We start from the raw sequence: 4844 nt of genomic DNA on the forward strand, positions 1-4844 counted from the left end.
CGCGTGCCTGACAAACACTTCTGTTCTACATGAATTAAGCTAGAATGAATATCTCTTAGATCTCCTAACCAGAATCTTCGTGGCGTAAGCTAGAATGATGGCGACATTCAAGAGAATCCGGAAAGTCTAAACCTTGTCTGTGGTATTCCGAGTAGGATTCAATGATTGAATGACTGTGACGAGCTCCTAACTCGCGATTGCAGGGCGTTAGTGACAGACGCAAAAGGATAGTAAATCCTATTCCAGCATGATCGAGAACCGACAGATGAATAGCCGTGCCGTGACAGGGTGCGTGAGCATATTATTCACTGAGAGGATAAGATGAAGCCATTGACAAAGGTGATGCCTCCAGACGATTAGCCGTGCCGTGACAGGGCATTGGATCATTTTCCCGAGAGATGACCGAAAGTAGCCGTTGACAATGGTGATGTATCACATAAAGCCAGCCATGGAAAGGAGTAAGACTGATTGGATGAAGATAGCAGGAAAGCAGAGGTTCAGAGGAACGAAAAGCATCTCCATTCGCTTATCTGAAATTCCTACCAATGATTTACATAAGTATCTCTATCCCTATTTTATTATATAATATTCGAAAACACCATTATCACGTTATATCTGCCTGACTGAGATTTACAAGGTGACCATAGCTTGCTTCATACCAACAATCTCCGTGGGATTCGACCTTTACTCACGTAAGGTATTACTTGGACGACCCAGTGCACTTGCTGGTTAGTTGTATCGAAGTTGTGACAAATTATGAATTAAGATCAGAGCACCAAGCTTTGGAGCCATTACCAGGATTTGTTCGAGGCTGGAGATCACAATTTCGTGCACCAAGTTTTTGGCGCCGTTGCCGGGGATTGTTCGAGTTTTCGGCAAGCTTTTGGTCCAGTAACATCAGTGCCAAGTTTGATCCGGCAACAGCACCAAGTTTTTGGTGCCGTTGCCGGGGATTGTTTGAGTTTGGACAACTGACGGTTCATCTTGTTGCTCAGATTAGGTAATTTTCTTTTTGTTTTCTTATCAAAAATTTTTCAAAAATCTTTCAAAATTTTCTCCTTTGTTTTCGAAAAAAAAAAAAGAAGAAAAATTTTAATTAAAAATGTTTTCAAAAATAAATTATTCTATGGCTTCAGAATTTTTAAGAATGAATTCTAGTGTTTCATAAAGCATGTGAAGCCTGGCTGGCTGTAAAGCCATGTCTAAATTCTTTTGGACTTAGGCTTCCAAACCATCAGAGGTAAGTTACATACTTGATAAATGATGAGCAGCAATTTGTTATCAAGATCAATATACTCTGGTGTTAAATGCTGAAGCTTGGCTAGCCATTGGCCATGTCTAGTGTTTTGGACTGGAGCTTTCTTTGAAAGCTTGGCTGGCTAGTGAGCCATGTCTAATTCCTCGACTGAAGCTTTAGACTAAGAATGCAAGATTCCTGGAATTCATATTAAAAATTTTGGAATCCTTACTTTTTCTTTTTCATATAATTTTCGAAAAAATCCAAAAAAATTAGAAAATCAAAAAAATCAAAAATATTTTCTGTTTCTTGTTTGAGTCTTGAGTCATATCATAAGTTTGGTGTCACTTGCATATGCATTTTGCATTTTTCGAAAATATCATGCATTCATAGTGTTCTTCATGATCTTCAAAGTCTTCTTGTTTGATCTTGATGATTTTTTGTTTTGTGTCTTTCCATGTTTATCATATGCATTCTTGAATTCTTGGTGTCTAGGCATTAGAGAATTCTAAGTTTGGTTTCTTGCATGTTTTCTTTGCATTAAAAATTTTTCAAAATATGTTCTTGATGTTCATCATGACATTCATAGTGTTCTTGATGTTCATCATGACATTCATAGCATTCTTGCATGCATTCATTGTTTTGATCTAAAAATTTCATGCATTGCATCTTTTTAGTGTTTTTCTCTTGCATCATAAAAATTCAAAAATAAAAAAAAATATCTTTCCCTTTTTCTCTCATCAAATTCGAAAATTTGGATTGACTTTTTCAAAAATTTTTAAAATCAAGTTGTTTCTTATGAGTCAAATCAAATTTTCAATTTGAAAATCTTATCTTTTTCAAAATCTTTTTCAAAAATCTTTTTCTTATTTTTATACCAAATTTTCGAAAATAACATAATCAATTAATGTTTTGATTCAAAAATTTGAAGTTTGTTACTTGCTTGTTAAGAAAGATTCAAACTTTAAGTTCTAGAATCATATCTTGTGATTTCTTATGAATCAAGTCATTAATTGTGATTTTAAAAATCAAATCTTTTTCAAAACTAATTTTATCATATCTTTTCAAAAATATCTTCTCATCTTATCTTTTTCAAAAAAAAATTTGATTTCAAAATATCTTTTCTAACTTCCTAACTTCTTATCTTTTCAAAATTTGTTTCAACTAACTAACTAACTTTTTGTTTGTTTCTTAACTTTTTCAAAACCACCTAACTAACTCTCTCTCTCTCATTTTCGAAAATATCTTCCCTCTTTTTCAAAAATTTCTTTTTAATTAACTAATTATTTTTATTTTCTATTTTTGATTTCAAAAATTTTCGAAAATTACTAACATTTTTCAAAAACCATTTTCAAAAATCACTAACTCTTTTTCAAAATAATTTTCGAAAATTATCCCTCCCCCATCTCATTCTATTTATTCATTCATATCCTAACATCTCATCTCACCTCTCTTCCATCCTCACAGTTGTGTTTCTTCCATTATATTACATTCTTTGTCTCCCCCTCTTCTTCCACTCACACAGGAATCCCTATACTGTGGTATAAAGGATCTCCATTATTATTATTATTTTCCTGTGCCTTCTTCTTTGTCATATGAGCAGGAGCAAGGATAAGAACATTCTTGTTGAAGCAGATCCAGAACCTGAAAGGACTCTGAAAAGAAAATTAAGATAAGCTAAATTACAACAATCCAGAGATAACCTTTCAGAAATTTTCGAACAGGAAAAGGAGATGGCAGCCGAAAATAATAATAATGTAAGGAAGATGCTTGGTGACTTTACTGCACCTAATTCCAATTTACATGGAAGAAGCATCTCCATTCCTGCCATTGGAGCAAACAACTTTGAGCTGAAACCTCAATTAGTTTCTCTGATGCAGCAGAACTGCAAGTTTCATGGACTTCCATCGGAAGATCCCTTTCAGTTCTTAACTGAATTCTTGCAGATATGTGATACTGTTAAGACTAATGGAGTAGATCCTGAAGTCTACAGGCTCATGCTTTTCCCCTTTGCTGTAAGAGACAGAGCTAGATTATGGTTGGATTCTCAACCCAAAGACAGCCTGAACTCTTGGGATAAGCTGGTCACGGCTTTCTTAGCCAAGTACTTTCCTCCTCAAAAGCTGAGCAAGCTTAGAGCTGATGTTCAAACCTTCAGACAAAAAGAAGGTGAATCCCTCTATGAAGCTTGGGAAAGATACAAACAGTTGACCAAAAAGTGTCCTTCTGACATGCTTTCAGAATGGACCATCCTGGACATATTCTATGATGGTTTATCTGAGCTATCAAAGATGTCACTGGACACTTCTGCAGGTGGATCCATTCACCTAAAGAAAACGCCTGCAGAAGCTCAAGAACTCATTGACATGGTTGCTAATAACCAGTTCATGTACACTTCTGAAAGGAATCCTGTGAGTAATGGGACGCCTATGAAGAAGGGAGTTCTTGAAGTTGATACTCTGAATGCCATATTGGCTCAGAACAAAATATTGACTCAGCAAGTCAATATGATTTCTCAGAGTCTGAATGGAATGCAAGCTGCATCCAACAGTACTCAAGAGGCTTCTCCTGAAGAAGAAGCTTATGATCCTGAGAACCCTGCAATAGCAGAGGTGAACTACTTAGGTGAACCTTATGGAAACACCTATAACTCATCATGGAGAAATCATCCAAATTTCTCATGGAAGGATCAAAATCCTCAACAAGGCTTTAATAATGGTGGAAGAAATAGGTTTAGCAATAGCAAGCCTTTTCCATCATCCACTCAGCAACAGACAGAGAACTCTGAACAAAATGCTTCTAATTTAGCAAATCTAGTCTCTGATCTATCTAAGGCCACTGTGAGTTTCATGAATGAAACAAGGTCTTCCATTAGAAATTTGGAAGCACAAGTGGGCCAGCTGAGTAAAAGGATCACTGAAATCCCTCCTAGTACTCTCCCAAGCAATACAGAAGAGAATCCAAAAGGAGAGTGCAAGGCCATTGACATAAGTGCCATGGCCGAACCTGTGAGGAGAGGAGAGGACGTGAATCCCAAGGAGGAAGACCTCCTGGGACGTCCAGTGGTCAATAAGGAGCTTCCCTCTAAGGAACCAAAGGACTCTGAGGCTCATCTAGAGACCAAAGAGATTCCATTGAACCTCCTTATACCCTTCATGAGCTCTGATGAGTATTCCTCTTCTGAAGAGAATGAGGATGTTACTGAAGAGCAAACTGCCAAGTTTCTTGGTGCAATCATGAAGCTGAATGCCAAATTATTTGGCATTGATACTTGGGAAGTTGAACCTCCCTTGTTCATCAATGAACTAAGTGATCTGGATCAACTGACATTGCCTCAGAAGAGACAGGATCCTGGAAAGTTCATATTACCTTGTACCATAGGCACCATGATCTTTAAAGCTCTGTGTGACCTTGGTTCAGGTATAAACCTCATGCCCATCTCTGTAATAGAGAAACTGGGAATCTATGGGGTACAAGCTGCTAAAATCTCACTAGAGATGGCAGACAGCTCAAGAAAACAGGCTTATGGACAAGTAGAAGATGTATTAGTAAAGGTTGAGGGCCTTTACATACCCACTGATTTCATAGTCCTAGATACTGGAAAGGA

General features: G+C 36.8%; 1 non-coding gene across 1 annotated transcript; it reads right to left on the reverse strand.

The window, feature by feature from the left end:
* Nucleotides 1–3366: 3366 nt before the first annotated feature.
* On the reverse strand, nucleotides 3367–3474 carry LOC148574110 (small nucleolar RNA R71). Its single transcript, XR_015905961.1, has one exon. It is a non-coding gene; the product is annotated as a small nucleolar RNA R71 (small nucleolar RNA).
* Between the last annotated feature and the right edge of the window lie 1370 nt (nucleotides 3475–4844).

The sequence above is a fragment of the Arachis ipaensis genome, chromosome B2 (assembly GCF_059453495.1).
Source record: "Arachis ipaensis isolate K30076 ecotype BB chromosome B2, ASM5945349v1, whole genome shotgun sequence".
NCBI classification, from domain to species: domain Eukaryota; kingdom Viridiplantae; phylum Streptophyta; class Magnoliopsida; order Fabales; family Fabaceae; genus Arachis; species Arachis ipaensis.